At 33.8% G+C, this 18584-nt stretch overlaps 1 protein-coding gene and 1 non-coding gene across 3 annotated transcripts in view; one reads left to right on the forward strand and one right to left on the reverse strand.

The window, feature by feature from the left end:
* Positions 1 to 18584, forward strand: part of LOC140754762 (solute carrier family 41 member 2) — a 102412-nt gene that overhangs the window by 11233 nt on the left and 72595 nt on the right. The window lies entirely within an intron of this gene.
* TRNAL-AAG (transfer RNA leucine (anticodon AAG)) lies at positions 971 to 1052 on the reverse strand. Its single transcript has one exon. It is a non-coding gene; the product is annotated as a tRNA-Leu (tRNA).

Genomic DNA, 18584 nt, shown 5'->3' on the forward strand with positions numbered 1-18584 from the left:
TGGTATAAAATATTACACTAACTTATATGTATATAACAAAAACATTTATTTTTTCATAATATTAATTAATAATGGTATTTAGGTAAGTATCCAACTTTACCTATCATCTCAGTTTATGAAGTGAAAAGAAATTTTAACGTAATAGTAACATAGATGGCGTTGCTGTCAACTTGGTAGCGATATCCCATTCTGTTTCTACGACATAGGTCTCTGAATTCATACATATAGGCGTAACCACAGACCTCGATAGGTCTGTGGGCGTCACACTATCAAACTTAATGCAAATTAATAAAACAAATACATAATTTACATTTATAGCTCGTATTTATTTTAATTTTCTCCTAAAAATAAAACTTTGGTTGACTGGTGAAAATTTGAAGTATGAAATAATATGAAATCATATAATTTTATATACTGTAGAAAGTGCTGCCATTTTTTGAATTATTTTTAATATTAATGATATAGCTAATATATAATAAAAAAAATATTTAACTTACGAGAATGAATATTTTATATCTTTTAGTATGTATTAAATATATTTTTAGAATTCAATTATAAGAACAAATGTATGCTGGAATTTGCAATTATCATGAAAGTTTTATATAGTTTTACCCTTGTTTTGTTATTAACTATAAATATTTGAGTTAAAACCATTTTGCGATATTTCGTGATATTTCCCGTGTTATTAGTAACTTATTAGTATAATTAATACACATAAAAATGTTTGAATTATAATATTTAAAATAACAAAAGCATATGACGTCAATTATATATTATGCGCACTTACAATAAAACTATAACGAATTTAATTGTATTAAATTGGCATTTGATATTGATAATTCAAAATAAAAGTAACTGTTATTGTGATATTGTATTTGGAAAATGCTAAGCTTAAATATTAAAAAAATATAAATCTATTGTAGGAACTAATTAAAATAAGGAAAAAAAATAATTTATTGTATCCCATGTATGGCAGCGGTGGGATTCGAACCCACGCCTCCGAAGAGACTGGTGCCTTAAACCAGCGCCTTAGACCGCTCGGCCACGCTACCTTGTTAACGGTATCCGAAAATACTCATTACATTCATAGATTAGTAAAGATTATTCACTCCTAACAAGAAAATGTAACCAATGTTTTGACAATTGAAATTGTCACTATCACCTATTTTTGTGTTTGAAAAATATTTAAAAAACGTAGTTTTAAGATCATTTATGAATGAAAGGATATTTCTCCGCACTTTTACTTCGATTTCGTGTTTTTGCACCACGACATGCGCATGTCGGCATTATTCTGCGTAAATTATACCATGACGGCCCCTAAATGGCTGTCAGAAATGTCAGCCGTTTGAGCCATTTAATGGCTTCCTTCAATTACAAGACGTTGAGATATCTATACTTATCTATACATTATACGTAGTAGAGCGATGAAATTTTATCTATTTAGATCAAATATAATATTTGAACTGTTAGATATTAGTAAAATTTAAATAATTATAAATAATATGTAGTAGTTTAATATTGATTTTTTAATAAGTACTATACTATAAATTAGTAATTACATATAAAATGGGAATTAATGAGAATTAATTAACGGTGGCCGTTATAACAACACATGAAAAATAAAATTTTATCCGATTTATCTGTTACACCGTAATAGCACAAAATAAAAACGAACAGAAGGCAATCTTCATACAAAGCGGCCTCGAGCAACGCACACATAGACACCGATCACCTAGTCTAGTCAACAAGTTCAATAACGTGAAAAATAGAGATAAAGGTCCTAAAAATATGAGCGATGGCTCATTCGATTCGTAATCACCTCTAGAAAAATGTTTTTGAATGATTTTGGTGCAGGTTAAAAATTGCAATTGTTATTAACAAAATAAGATGAAAAAAAAATGATGTTTCGTTTTTTGTTAATAACTCGAAAAATATTAACATTTAAGAAATTTTGAAAAAAGCTCGTTAAAGAGGAGGAATTTTCCAATAAAACAGTCCCAACTCTCGGAATTCTATCTCCATTATTTATAATTTTAATTAGACGTTGAAAATAGGGCTCCGCGCGGCAGTTACGGCATGCGCGCGCCGCCGCTAAAGAGAGTTCAGCAGTAAAAATAATTTTTTTATAACATAAAATGTGATTTTAAAAATTTGAAAAAATTCTAGTATCTTCTTAACACTTGAAAGAATCGAGCCCTGAAGAAAAAAAAGTTTAATCACCATTTTTCAAAAAGTTATTCAATTGTAAACTAACCATTTTTTTCCCAATCTCCATTGGCATAAACAATGGGATGAAAGGTATAAATAATAATTAAAAATTTTCAAGTTTTCAATAGTTATAAAAAAATTCAAGATTTCAATAGTTATAAAAAATCATAATTAACAAATTAATAAACTTTAATGAAAATTTACCGCAGGATCTTATAAAGTACATATACCAAAAGGGCTCCACGAAGTTTAAAATTTATAGGCCAATTATTTATACCTTTCATCCCATTGTTTATGCCAATGGAGATTGGGAAAAAAATGGTTAGTTAACAATTGAATAACTTTTTGAAAAATGGTGATTAAACTTTTTTTTTCTTCAGGGCTCGATTCTTTCAAGTGTTAAGAAGATACTAGAATTTTTTCAAATTTTTAAAATCACATTTTACGTTATAAAAAAATTATTTTTACTGCTGAACTCTCTTTAGCGGCGGCGCGCGCATGTCGTAACTGCCGCGTGGAGCCCTATTTTCAACGTCTAATTAAAATTACAAGTAATGGAGATAGAATTCCGGGAGTTAGGACTGTTTTATTGGAAATTTCCTCCTCTTTAACGAGCTTTTTTCAAAATTTCTTAAATGTTAATATTTTTCGAGTTATTAACAAAAAACGAAACATCATTTTTTTTTTCATCTTATTTTGTTAATAACAATTGCAATTTTTAACCTGCACCAAAATCCTTCAAAAACATTTTTCTAGAGATGATTACGAATCGAATGAGCCATCGCTCATATTTTTAGGACCTTTATCTCTATTTTTCACGTTTTTGAACTTGTTGACTAGACTAACCGACACGTTATCTCGGGGGGACTCGGGGGCGTACACGCGCTTCTGACACGCGTTTGGAACTGCTTTGTGCAAGAAATGGAGCAACAAAACAATACCGTGATTCTGAAGGGCACGGTTGTTTAAATTTAACTAAACTTTGAATTTTCCTTTTTTTGATCTACCAATTTTTTAGAGAGGTAAGTCTGTATTTGTTGTTGAATGAGCCACTAGAAGTTGATATGTTTGGTGATCATGACAAGAATATATTTTAAAGTGGCTATCTAAGCTCAATTTATACAACAGTTTCCTATTTTGAATCAGTATAAAGGAACCTAACTACATTTTTGTAAGGTAAATTCACGCCACCAAAAATTACGTCAGTTGTAAACATGATTTTTTGTTTGTGTAAATATTGTGTTGTCTTTAATGCTATTTGGTAGGTTTAGGTCTAAAACGGATAGGGCAAAAGGAATTGTGTAATTAGGGTAATCTGTTTAGAAGTTATTATGGATTTTCCATTGTGTACATTGTAAAATGTAAAATTGTGTATTCTGTTTTTGTTGTGAAAACTATTTGTGTTGTAAAACTATGTTAATTGCTAAGTTTTAATATTGTAGAATACGTTTTTTGCTAGGCGGGCTAGTGTGGATTTAGAGCATGAGTGCATCAGTTAAAGTATACAACCCTAGCGCGATGGCCGAGCGTAGGTATAAGAAATGAAGTACATACATGAGATTGCCTTCTGTTCGTTTTTATTTTGTGGTAATAGGTAGTTTAAATTTTCACAATGCTTTTACTTCTATGGCTGCTATGATAATAAAATATACTAAAAATAAGAATAATTAATGAAAATTTGGTACGGAATAATTCGTGTACGAGTTCGTCTCATACTTGGACAATTTTATTAATATTTTCATAATAATTATAAAAAGTACAAATAAGAACAATAAAACACATTTTAATATGGTTATTTAATAAAAATAAATAAAATATAATTAACATTGGGTGGTACGAAAGCCTCCATGTGCGAGTTCGACTCGTACTGGGCGAATTATTCTTATAATTATCTTCTTATAATTATTCTTAGAATTATAATTATCTAAAACAAATCCAAGTTATCTTGTTATAAGTTATAAGTCATGCGTCATAGAGGATTATATAGACAACAAAAACTAGTAATTTATTAGCTATCAAAAATACTTGATATTATAAAATATTATGCGATATCTGTGATATTGGATGTTATTACATATAAGATAATGTCGACACATTAGGGTTTTTCCATAAAAAAATATAGAATATGTTTTTAATTTTGACAGTTTAAGAGCGCACGGTCCTGGGTTCAAAGGGTATTTTTAGGGTTCCGATAAAAAGGTTATAAGTTTTTGTTATTAGATATGTTAATAATTATGTTAATAGATTATCTATCTATTAATATTTAATAGATAGATAATCTATTAAATATTAATAGATAGATAGTTTATTAATATTATAAATATACAGATAGTATTAGGGTTATGAAACATTGCGAAATCATTTCGGTCTCTGCCCATTTCATTTATAACTTTTATTAACTAGTATTATTTTCTTTGAAGGTGGCAGAACCCTTTGTGGTTTGACTTGGGCACTACCGCTACACCATTTCTGCCAAATAACAGCAGTGTAAGCGCTGCTGTCTTCTAGTATTGAGGGTGTGGTAAAGGAGACACACTTTTTCGAGCCATTCCAGCTTAGTCCTCAGGGGTAGCGGCGCATCCGTGGCTGACCCCAGGGAATCTAGATAAGATATCTGGGGTTGATCACAGATGTCGATGGGCGACAGTAGCCACTAACTATCAGGTGGACTGCATGCTCGCTCGCTACTTCAATCTTATATAAAAAAAAAAATACGTGTGGCACTCGGAGACTGCCGCGGTAAAGCTATTGCATAGCATTTTTTATGCTATGAAAACGCTCAGAAGGAATTCCAGAAATACAATATATTCTTCCATAATCATCAACATTTACATTAATACATTTTTATCCACTATTATTTTATCATATCTCCATTATAAAAGACATTGCAAAATCAGCTGACATTTCATGACTCGAAGCAAGACTGAACATTCTAAAATATAAAATAAAAAAAGTATTTAATAAGTGACAACTCGGTTGCCTGGAGACTTGATATCCAACAAAGGTGTTATTAATTTTCGTTACGGAATTTCTCGATTCGGTCGCCGCGCTCAAAGCCCGCGATAAAAGCTATGCAATAGCTTAAAAAAAAAACAAAATATCGTTTAATCGCAAGAATATATTTTCTCAAACTATAATTAAAGCCAATTTTCGTTGAGCTATTTTTAAGCTTAATTATTCTCAAAATGGTATATGACCTGATATTGACGTCTTTGAAGCTCCTAATCTTACTAAAAAGTGTTATCACATAATTGATTTTAAATACTTGATTGATTACCTCTATAGATGATTAACTTAATTTTTGTGTATTTTTAAATATTTTATTTTTTCTGCTTGTTTGCACCTGGCTTGACGTCCAATATCTATTTGATACTTTATCGTTGGTTTTTTGATAGGTATTCACTAATTTCAAGATTAGGTATTGTGATTATTTATAACGAAAGGAGAATTGCCATTGATTACAAATATCCATAGGCTTTTTGCTGCGACGTCTCATTCGAGTTCCGAGGTTCAAATCCCCGGCACGTTCTGATTTTTCAAAGTTATGTTCGTGTTATAAATTAATTGTCGTTTGATTTAACGGTGAAGGGAACATCGTGACGTGATCCTGCATACCTGAGGAATCTTAAAAATACCTTTTCAAAGTTGCGTGAAGTCTATCAATTCGCACTTGGCCAGCGTGGTGGACTGAAGCCTAATACTTTTCATTCTGGGAGATCCATGCCCAGCAGTGGGATAGTAATGGGTTGATGATGATGATATTGACAGATGTCCATGGGCGGCAGTAGCAACTTACCAACAGGTGGACTGCATACCTTATATAGGTATATTACCTATAAAAAATGTGTGACTATGAAATTGGTACCTTCAGAGTCAACCTTCAAAACCTTGTTGACTACTTTCCCGTTTGTTTTTATGACACAAAAGAGGTTAAAATGAAGCCAGTTATAGTATCGAAACACCCTAACGCCGTAGGGCTGAGGGAAATGAAGTAGAAACAAGGTTATCCATAGTTGGCCTAGTTTGCCAGCAAGCCCCTTCGGGATTCTATTTCCAATTAATAATCAAGTTCGTAGTAGTTTCTAACCGCCATTGGATGTAGTTTCAAACGGTGATGAAGAGCAGTTTCATTCCTATATTGTTTCATATCGTGATGAAATACAGTTTCATTTCTAATTGAAATATAGTTTCATATCGTGATGAAATTAATTTCTATATTGTTTATTATTGTAATCAAATACCGTTTATTACCTAAATGGAATTTTGTTTCATATCTTGCTGAAATATCGTTTAATTCCTGAATGGATTAAAGTTTTATATCCGTTCATTAATAGATGGAATTTAGTTTCACAACGTTATGAAATGCAGTATCATGACTAGACGGAATATATTTTGCTGGCATACAGTTTCCATTTAGGATTTTTATGTAAAGATAGAGGACCTCAAAGATGTCCATACAGGAAAACACCTCGAGAATATCAAGTCTCTAGACCTCTTAAGCAGTGATAGCCTAGTGTTTAAGAAATTCTGCTTCTTGATCTAGGGGTTCAAACTCCAGGCACCTCCGATTTTTCAATACTATGCGTATTAGAACGGACGCAAAGCTTAGGTTTAGTAATAGGGTACTGTTTTTACACTTTACGTACGGAACCCTAAAAAGCCACTTAACCTGGGACCTGAGGTACGAATCCCAAATAAGTAATTCGATTTTTTTCAACTTACGTGTGTATTTAAGAATAGTTAACATTTGATTTTACGATTAAGAAAAATATTGTGACGAAACAATATAGATTACGTAAGCTAAGAATGAATAAGTTATCTAGTGAATGAAATCTACCCACTACGCCCTTGGCCAGCGCGGTGGACTATGACCTAATCCTTCTGATTCTGAGAGGGGATCCGTGCCCAGTAGTGGGACAGTAATGGGCTGATGATAAGACCTCTAAATCTTGACAAACAGCGCGCGCAACATTGAATTTTCTCAGATAGCTTATAAAATAGATAATAATACAATATAAAGGACAAACTAAAGATACAATCCGCAGTAGATAAATCAGTGTTTACCTGACTCGATTTTATCTAACAATAACTATGTTAAGGAAAGGTTAGGGTGATGTGGTTAGAAATCTCATTATTTCCGGTTGGCACAAGAAATAGAGAAAACATAGTTTAGTAAATAATATTGGTCATTGATTAGTTATATCGGTTTGACGAGGAGGGTTGTTCTCATGGCCAGGCAAAGATCTAAATTAATTTTGGTTTGGTTGAGGATGTTGTGCATTCGTGTAGTTTGGACATAAACCTTAGGAGGTATCGGAGTGAATATAGTTATTTCTTTTAAATTTTACTGGCTCACGTTCAAGTTAGGTTGAATGACTTACGATAAGGCATTCTACTAGTCTTCAGGAGTAGAACCGCATTGTTATTGGTTTCAGGTAGGTAATTCCCTTCTTTTAGTTGATTATAGGTACACGGGCGGCTTTGACCACTTACCGTCAGATGGACAGCATGTTCGTGCTTTATCTTATGAAAAAAGTCTACTGCTGGACATGGATCTCTAAGAAAAACAAGCGCGGTTGGCAAATCGATGAGTGGGCGCTAGTGGGTAATTCCATACTTCAAAGAATGTGATTGTTGTCGGTTCCGCTTCTTATCAATGGGTATCAGTATTTAAACCTTATCGCCTAATAGATGATTTAAAAACATGATTGATTTGTTATTAATCCGCCTTTCTCCATTAAGTGAAGCGTCATCCCTGTCATGCGTGTTTATGTCCGTCATCATCTAATTTTGGTACTAGAGATGTTCAGCTATTTTTGAACGCTTGGGTGTATATTTTTGAAATTTAAATCTGTTCATCTTTTTTTGAAGTTGACTGTACTTGGCACTGACGAAACCGGGGATAGATTTAATATCTCTTTACCAATGTTACGCGGGTCCCTTCACGAGGGTTTTTAAAAAAGGAAATCTCGAAGACACAAAGAGAATTAGTTTATTTAATTAATTAAGTACACTAAAGTGAAAATACGGAAATTAAGAGACGTGTGGCCGAAATGGAAGATTAGGTCTGACTCCCCGAGTGAGAGCCCACCTGCCCTTTTATATAATAAATAATGTATGTGCAGCACTAGGCATTGCACTCTAGCTTACATAGGCCGGGCGTAACAGTACCAACCTCACGCGTGTCACACGCATCAAATCGTTTAATACGTAGTTCACGGACACGATCGTAAAGAGACTGCAGCTAAATTAACATATGTCTGACACGCGTGCGAGCGTAGACCCGTGTGACAGGAAAAAGGCCTTCATGTATCTAATATGAATGTTAGGAAAAATATAAAGGGTAACAATTACGTACATTCGTACAGATAATGTTCATAATGTTTAAAGGTAAAAAATAAACATAATACATGTGAGTGTAGTACAAATAAAGACTAAATTGCAGTGTTTTTGTTTTAAGTGTTATGTTAGTAGGTAAACTAATTAATATTTTAGTCAGCTATAAATGTAAATAAGACGTTAATCCTCGTAAATCTTTCTTACACATGAATTAAATAATAAATCTCGTTTAATTATTTGCTGGAAAGCAAAACTCTAAGATAAGTGTATCACATTTTTGTTTTGTCTGTTTGTGACCACTTTTGGAAACGGTTTGAGGTACAGAAGTTTATATAATTTTTAAATCAGTTTTTGGGCACTACTACCCAAGATTCCTATAAAACATTTTTACAATAAAATACACTGAAAAAAATAAGCTAAATCATCGTTCACCGATGGTAAAAGTGGTATGCTGCTCAGGCCTTAAATTGCGTAGTTGCACTTGCGCCTACCTTTGAACACGAATCAAAAATACTCGTATATATATATAGTAACTGATAGTGCCGTATACATAGATTAGTAAAGATACTTCGCCGCCTTGAAATTGAATGAAGCCACAAATGGCTTATTATCGTAAGTTCTTTTTTTGAATTCTTGACAAATAAAAACATTTTTAGAGAAAATTTACGAATAAATAACTAATACTGCGTAATTTACATGAATTTACATAATAAATAAATAATTATTTCTAATATTTTAGGGATACTTTAGCACGGAGACGTGGCAAAACTTTTTTACGCAAGTATTTCAATTCTCAAAACTGAGTACATTTTCTAGTTAGGAGTGAGTAATCTTTACTAATCTATGGCCGTATATAATAATTTAGTTTTTAATCTAGATGGCGTTGATTATAATCAAATGCAGATAAATTATGTGATACATTGGCGCGCACTACATTCATTCTCCGCTATATACATATTTTCAGTAAAAATGTGTTATGTTTTCCAAATTAGATAATGGAGCTAAATAGGAAAATAATGCTTATCATTTAATAACTGTATCATTAACACATTACTGGGCAAGGGTCTCCCCCCCAAATTGGGAAAGGTTTAAGGTACATATGGTCAACAGTTGGCCCGCGGACCGGATGCGGCCCGCTTCGGCTTTATATCGGCTATATTCATACTTCGGCTCGCAGCACGTCTCAGGGGGCGGCAAAATTTCATATATAGAAAACTTTTTTCGTTGACCTATTTCCACAGGGCAGTTCGGAGTGATCGAATCTTGGTTTATGTAATAGGTGTGGCCCACAACTAACTACTTTGTAATAACGATGCTACGTGACTTTGTTTAACATCTTTAACTGCCAGTAACTTAAAGATTGTCCTCTTGGTTTAATCCATGCCCCACCAGGCTGACCAAGTGCAGATTGATAGTTTTCACACACTTGGCAACTAATTCACTCTTATGTTTCGTAACCTACATGGTTTCCTTACAGTGTTTTTCTTAGCTGTAAAATCAAATGATAACTATTTTAAATACACACATAACTTGAAAAAATTCGAATTGTGTATTTGCAATTCAAAAGTCAGATCCCAGGTTAAGAGGCTCTTCAAATCAGGGTTATCTCTGATATATACATAGATTAGTAAAGATTACTCACTCCTAACAAGAAAATGTAACCAGTTTTGAGAATTGAAATAGCTGCGTAAACAAGTTTTGCCACGTCTCCGTGCTAAAATGTCCCTAAAATATTTGAAATAATTATTTATTTATTATGTAAATTACGCAGTATTAGTTATTTATTCGTAAATTTTCTCTAAAAATGTATTATTTGTCAAGAATTCAAAAAAAGAACTTACAAATCTGCCATTTGTGGCTTCATTCAATTTCAAGGCGGTGTAGTATCTTTACTAATCTATGGATATATATAACAAACGTATAAGTTGGGGGGCAGTCCTTAGTGAGGAGATAAAGAAAAATACATTTTATATTCAAATAGGATTATCACTGCACGATAAAGGAATAAGTGTCATAGTGATAATATAAAATAACTTAAGATTATAGTATTCGACTAAAAATAAAATATCTTATCGTATCTGTAATTTATTGTAGATTTATGCTCGACTAGTTTTTGCCCGCGGCTTCGCCCGCGTTTAAAAGAAAATAATATGACATACTAACATACATAAAACTGAATATTTGTATCTTCATTGGAACGACAGTGGCACCATCTGGCGAAAATTGGTCGTACCAACTCTGAAACCTTCGTGGGCTCATGGATAACTAAAGATCATCACTTGATCAAATGCATAGTTTACGATTCAATCCTTACTAAAATCGATTAAAATAATCGGTTTGTTTTGGTCCAAAAGATCGATTCTCCGATTAATAGATCTTAGATCGCCATCCTTAGTTCCCGTGGGATTTCCGGGATAAAAACTATCCTATGTCCGTTCTCGGGTCTCAGACTATCTTTGTACAAAATTTCATTAAAATCGGTTCAGTGACAACCAGACAGACAGACAGACAGAGTTACTTTCGAATTTATAATATTATAGTAAGGATTTTTTCCACTTATGATGGAATGTAAGGACTGTGTATTTCACTTTCTTATTACGTACTTGTATTTAATTTAATGTTTTAGATATTATCATGTTACGACGTAATGACGTCTCGTTTAACTACTTACCCGCCATTAAGTACGAGTACTTCATATATTTTTTAGAAACTTTTTTCGCTGTGTGATAGTTTAGGTTCGAATCCCACGAAGCAAATGAGCAAGGAGCATGCACCACCTAATTATTAGTAGACTAGTTTTAAAAGAAAATAATTTAACATACTAACATACATAAAACTGAAAATTCGTATCTTCAACTTTGCTAAAGGTCATCACTTGATCAAATGCGTAGTTTACGATTCAATCCTTACTAATATCGATTAAAATAATCGGTTTGTTTTGGTCCAAAAGATCGATTCTCCGATTAATAGATCTTAGATCGCCATTCCTAGTTCCCGTTGGATTTCGGGATAAAAACTATCCTATGTCCTTTCTCGGGTCTCAGACTATCTTTGTACAAAAATTCATTAAAATCGGTTCAGTGGTTTGGGCGTGAAGAAGAGACAAACAGATAGACAGACAGAGTTACTTTCGGATTTATAATATTAGTAAGGATAAGGATAATTTTTTTACAGTTTTTCAGACCTTTGATATTTTCTTTTATTTTTTACTTCTAAAATTTTGATACCATTGAGTAAATATTATAAAAGTAAAAATTGACCTTCTGTCAGCAGTTCTGTTATGTATTTTTACTACGGGAGACTTTTTGATTTGAATATAAAAATAGAATTTCTCCGAACACGATTGGAAAACTATGGTGTTATCCATCAGTAAGCTGACTTGACTTTTGGTCAGAGAAATCTGTAACCAACCCCTAATAAGACAAAAATACTACCTGAGGCCTCCGTATCTCCTTGCTATACCTATTTTTTTTTTGTTGACGAGGGGTAAACCTTCAAAAGGTACCCGACGTCATGGGAGTGACACCGGGTTATGTAGGATTTACCGCACTAAAACCCCCGGGATGGCCGTCCTCAGCGTTTGGTGGAGAACTCCGGGATCTCCAACGGAACACAACCGGAGTCCTCCTAACGCGATGCCCTTCTATCGGGCTCTGCCCTGGGGGGAGCAATTTACGCTCCTCTCACATCCCCTGGTGATTACAGCGATATGCGACTACACAAAACCGCTGTCCTTCCCGGGGTCGCTTGCTGGATGGTTTGAGCTCCCACTCTTGCCACCCGCAACCCCGGAAGCCCCTTTTAGTCGCCTCTTACGACTGGCAGGGGATACCGTCTGATCCCGGTACTACAGAAATACCTACCCTTCAAATGTATACCGCAGTCGAAATATAAGTAACATATATTTTATGTAAAACAATAATAATCATGACTTGCTTATACCGCAAAGGAAAATATAGTGAAAAACCACTGTAAATGTTCTTTATAATTTTCTCAAAGGTGTGTGAATGCATCTCGAACTTGACTAGTATGGCCGCCAGTGGTAGCTATATATAGATACTTTCTTGATAATAGTAAAAACAGAAAATTCTGTCGTGATCAGAGAAAATCGTAAGGATTTTATAGATAGTGATGAAGCTGCTTAAAATATTAATGAATAAGGTGTAAAATTGAAAAACCTTACGTGGTGCAAAATTTTACAATCACAATACACATGATAAATTTAGATTTCTGTTTCTGGGTCTGGGTGTTTGTGTATTTACTATGTGTGTGTCCATAGCACCCACACAGGGACCTAGTCTGGGGCTGTGAAAGTAGAAAGTGTTAAAAAAGTGGTACTACGACATCACAAAACTCTACAATTATTGTCCCAATGTTGGGCATGCGTGGGACTACAAAATGTGATGATGATAAAAAAAAAACAGATTTAAATATTAATATCAAAAGATACGATCAAATGCAGATTAATAAGGGAATTTTAATGCAAGAGTGGTCTTTTGAAATTTATTACTGCCACAAAGGGAAAATCCCTGGCAGATAATGCGTTTTCCTTAAATCATGTCAATGGCATATGGTTGGCAACTAAGAACATATTGATATTTTTATTTTTTTTACATTCGTAAGTTTGCAAAGTTTGCAAATTATTTAATTTAGAAATTACTGTCTTATTTCGTATACTTATTTCGTAGGTATGTGTTACGAATTATATGATACATAGTTATACAGACAGCTTTGGGATGTATAATAAACATTACAAAAATTTCACTATCGTATTCATTGATTTTATTTTTCAAAATTCTGTTTTGTAGAGTCGTAATTTTATTTGCACTTAAATAAAAGTAGTTAATTATTTTCCTCTATGTTATTATAACCAGCATGATTTAATTTGAATGTGTTATTAATTTTCATATAAAGTGACAACCCTATTGCACACCTGACTTGTTAGTCGATGCGCACGCGCATGAAATAGATACATCGCAAGTAGGTGTAGATGTCTGCGGTAAAGCCATCGTACGTATAATCCCAATGACACTCATTTTTTTCCTACATCGTAGGTAATGGGTCGTTGCACTTTCTTCTTCCACTTAATTGACGACTGGTGAGATGTATTGGTGGTAGAACCCTTTTTGCTTCGACCCCGGCACCACTGCCTCCTATTTCTGTCTAATAACAGCAGTGTTAAAACTGCTTTATTTTTAAGATATTTTTAGTATTTTATGTTATAGCGACCACCGTTATACATACTCTGTAATAATCTCATAGAGCCCTATGACAGTCGGATAGCGGAGGCTTAGTGATAGGGTGCCATTTGTATCATTTGGGTATGGAACTTTAAAAATTATATGTATATTGTACCATCAAAAAAGTCCCGAATAGGACTTAAAATATTTATATCGTTTTTAGAGTAACATAAACGTTTAGTTTTCCTCTAGTCCTAGATTTCATTAGATTCTTAAAATAGGATTTGACGATTGATTTTCCTTAAGTCTGGGATTAAACCTTCGGTTAGTAGGCCAGTTGTACGTGATTGTACTTAGTTTTATATATGTTCTTAATCTTGTCTACCAGAACGCACTTGGCCAGCTCGGTGGACTATGGCCTAATTCTTCTCACTCTGAGAGGAGACTCGTGCTCAGCAGTGCGACAATAAAGGGTTGATGATGATGATAAGTATCTTATTTTTGTTACCGTTTTAATTTGCAATTTTGTAAGAATAATTTCTTACGAAAAAAAAGTTTAATGCTTAAAAAGAGATTAATTCCAATTTAACCTTTTTCCCAGACATTTTCGACTCCTAATTTTTATTAGCAGTCCAATTTTTTTTCAGTACGGCAAAAAAAGCTTTTTAAGCACGGCATAATAACATGTACTTTGTTTTCCAGTTTGGTTTTTAAAATTACTTCAGTACTCCCTGCTTCTCTTAATGTAAGTAGTAAAAGAAAGTCATGATTTGTTGCTACGAGTAAATGGTCACAGGCCCACCCACTTCTTCAATTAGAACGGGAAATAGTTAAAACACCTAAAGAATGACATTACTCATTTGTGTGATGTCAATATTTAATACTTAACAGTTTCAGATATAAATAAGGAATGTCTTATCTTCACAGGTAACCCACGGAAGTAGATCGTAGGTATTTTCTTAAAATGCTAAGTTATCAACTTCATAACAAAAGAATTTCAGTTGTATGAATACTAAGCATTTTTTTTACTCTCTATTTAAACCCTATTATGAAATTCCAAAAAAATCGCTTTATTTACGCTCTAGTAATTTATTCGACAGAAAAGATAATCATATTCGAGTTACTTTTATGAGACAAAACCCTAGAAATATTTTAATTACTATTTATTTATATTACCTATTTTGCCTATTATTTGTTATTACATTTGAAGGCCGGAATTACGTCCTTATTGAAACAATACAGTTGTTACGCAAATACTTGATCGATAGAATTAGAATGATGATTGAATAAATATCATGATTTATTACTTAATCACGCTTGGAATTATACGTTTGATTGCTTATCAAACCTTTAATTAAAGATTTAATGGTCATAAATCACCGCTTTATCAATTTAATTATTTTTAGACTACACACTTTGTTTTTTGTGTGGAAATCGTAAATGCACAGCTATAATCCGCGCCAAACTGCTAGTCCGCTCTGAAGTTGTTGCTATTACCCTTACCATGAGTTTTTACGTTTTGACAAATATGATTGTTTTAGTATTTGTTTACGTATTTGCCCATACAATTTCCAATCAGCGCCTAGCGGATTATATCAGAACTATAGTGTCAGTAACAGTAACGTAACATTAAATGTCTAAAATGACAAAATGGCGCTTTATGTCTTTTTTTGTCTTTTTTGCGAACATGTGATGTAGACAGAAAGACTTGAGCACTTACTTATACGTTTACTCAGTCTCCTGAAGCAAACGGAACGTAATAATGGATTAAGTAAACGTAATGTAAAATTGTGGGACGTTTTGAAAACTCATGGTAAGGGTACTGGTGTAGTCATATAACATTCTATGGCGATGCGATTTATTTCTATAGCGGACTAGCAGTTTTACGCAGACTTTATCTGTTTAAGTGGTCAATGCCGCTTCATCATCATCAAGCCATTACTGTCCCACTGCTGGGCACGGGTCTCCTCTCAGAATGAGAAGGATTAGGCCATAGTCCACCGCGCTGGCCAAGTGCGTATTGGTAGACTTCACATACCTTTAAGATTTTTTATAAATCTCTCAGGTATGCAGGTTTCCTCACGATGTTTTCCTTCTTCTTCTTCTTCAATACCGCTTATGCAGTCGAAACTAATATTATAGTTATATCAGGGGAAGAACATAAGTGCGTTTTTGGAGGACTTTCCGTGATACTGAGAATTACCAGAGGAATGGAAGATTAATAAAGTGAAAGTTCCGTTTGTGGTAGTTTCTAGCATTAGGTTATTTTACCATCAAAATGGTAATAGTACTTATTTAAATAGTAAATTTGTAAAATGTGAGCCTTGTTGCATATCTTGGGTACAAGATTAACAACAGTATTAAGATTTTTAGGGTTCCGTACCCAAAAAAAAACGGAACCCTATTACTAAGACTTTGCTGTCTGTCCGTCTGTCACAGGGCTATATCTCCGGAACCGTAATAGATAGACACATGATTTTTTTACAGAGGATGCATAACGGTGGCCGCTATAACAAATATAACTAGTTATGTCACACAAAAATAGATGGCGTTGGGGCAAATAATACTTAGGTATTATCGAAATTTCATGTATCATTTACCAACGCCATCTATTGTTGTGTCATATGACTAAGTATTGTTGAAAATAATAAAATGAATAAAAATAAGTAAAAAATAATGAACGGTGGTACGAAAGCCTTCATGTGCGAGTCCGACTCGTACTTGGCGAATTATTTAACTCTTCGACTCTTTATTCGATTGTTGTGATCTTCCAACAGCAGCGTTAAGCGTTGCTGCGTTGGTTTGAAGTGGGTAAGGCAGTCTTGCACTTGAAATTCCAACTTAGTTCTCAAGGGAAGTGTTGTGTCTGTTGCCGACTGTTGCAGCTGCTGCATTACGTTTTGGGAACTAGTTGTTCGTTATGAACGCGTTTTAGCAATTGCATTAATGCATGATGCAATTCGTGCGTGAATGCATGATGTTTTATACGTTCAGTTGCTGCATCGACTATCCAAAAGTAACTGCGACCGGCGTATCCGAAAAATAGCGAAAAGTTGTTCACAATATCTAGCTCCCGAAAAGCAGTCAATTGCCGATGCAAAAATATCTAATCTGCTGAGGTGTATTAATTACGCTCGGCTACTTTCCAAAAATAATAATCATCATCATCAACCCATTACTGCCCCACTGCTGGGCACGAGTCTCTTCTCAGAATGAGAAGCATTAGGCCATAGTCCACCGCGCTGGCCAAGTGCGTATTGGTAGACTTCACATACCTTTGAGATTTTTTTTTAAATTAGGTGTGCAGGTTTACTCACGATGTTTTCCTTCACCGTTTTAAATAAGTGATAATTTCTAATACGCACATAACTTGGAAAAATTAAAGGTGCGATATATTGTGTTTTTTTTTTGTAATATATCACTGGGACCTCTCGCTCGAGCACCCAACTTTCCTAACCATTGGGGTATCACTGCCCAAAAATAATACTTCAGTAAAAATCGGCAATGGCCGATGCTAAAAGTATCTAACCTACTAGGGCCTTTTATGCTCATTCGCTGATTCATAAAAATAATATTTTTTTTTTATTACACGCAAATGGCCTTTTGTTCTTGAAAACCACGATTGAGCTTAGCACAATCGGCTTAGATCACGTATTGTGGTTAGCCAATTGATGTTTCACAGGTAAATCGTTGAATCATTAACTTGTTATATCTTCACGGATTATTAAGCTAAGTTGAGTAGTAGAGCAGTAGGCAGGCGGGAGCCATTTTGTGATAAACAAATGATGACATGACAAATCTTTATGTGGCATACAAAGGTGATAGTGATGGTAAATTGTTTGCGGATTTAAATTTTAATATCCAAATTGGACAGGAAATTGAAATGTTACTGAGGTTTAGATTAAATCTGTCTTGTTAATAACAGCAGTGTTAATCTACACTAATATTATAAACAGGAAAACTTTGTTTGTTTGTTTGGTTATAATGAATAGGCTCAAAAACTACTGGACTGATTTTAAAAATTCTTTCACCATTCGAAACCTACATTATCTACGAGTAACATAGGCTATATTTTATATGAAATATATTTGATAAATAGATTTTGAGGCGGTACAAAGTTTGCCGGGTCAGCTAGTAAATAATATGTTAATAACGCTGCTGTGTTCTGGTTTGAAGGGTTTGGTAAGGGAGACATACTTTTCCGGGGCGTTCCAGCTTACTCGCCAGAAGTAGCGGCGCATTTGTGGCCGACCTCAGATAGAAATATCTAATCCTATCTGGGGTTGATTACAAATGTCCATGGGTGACAGTAGCCATTTACCATCATGTGGACTGCATGCTCGACCACTACTCTTATATAACGAAAAAACTAGAATCCAATAGCGCTTTACATTTGTTATGAGTATAAGAAGGTCAAAAATGTTTGTGACGATAGTGGCTCCACAGACGTTCTACTAGGAGCAGACAAATCATTAAAATTGTCTTATATTTTGGTGAAATTGAGATATTTTCTCTGACTTTCCACATGGATATTTTAATTCAAAAATAGCCCTTGGACGCCCTACATATTTGGGAAAAATTGTAAAAATCAGAACAGATAAAATGTATTTTCGCGTGCGGCAAAATTTTCAAATTATACTTTTAATCAATGCGTAAATTTCATATCAACGTTAGCATTGAAAGACAATTCAATAATTATATTTCTATTGAAAAAAATATTTCAATCAGAATACCTTTTTCTATTTTCGACCACCACCTCGGGCGGCAAAAACCTATAGGATAGCTGTTAATACGTTTAGTTCAATTTTGTACCTGTCTATTTACCTATACCTAATTTGTGGAAGTACGTATGCTGCG

This window comes from Epargyreus clarus, unplaced genomic scaffold (assembly GCF_041222505.1).
Source record: "Epargyreus clarus isolate Ecla_fem2 unplaced genomic scaffold, WU_Ecla_fem_2.2 ptg000031l, whole genome shotgun sequence".
Classification (NCBI taxonomy): Eukaryota; Metazoa; Arthropoda; class Insecta; order Lepidoptera; family Hesperiidae; genus Epargyreus; species Epargyreus clarus.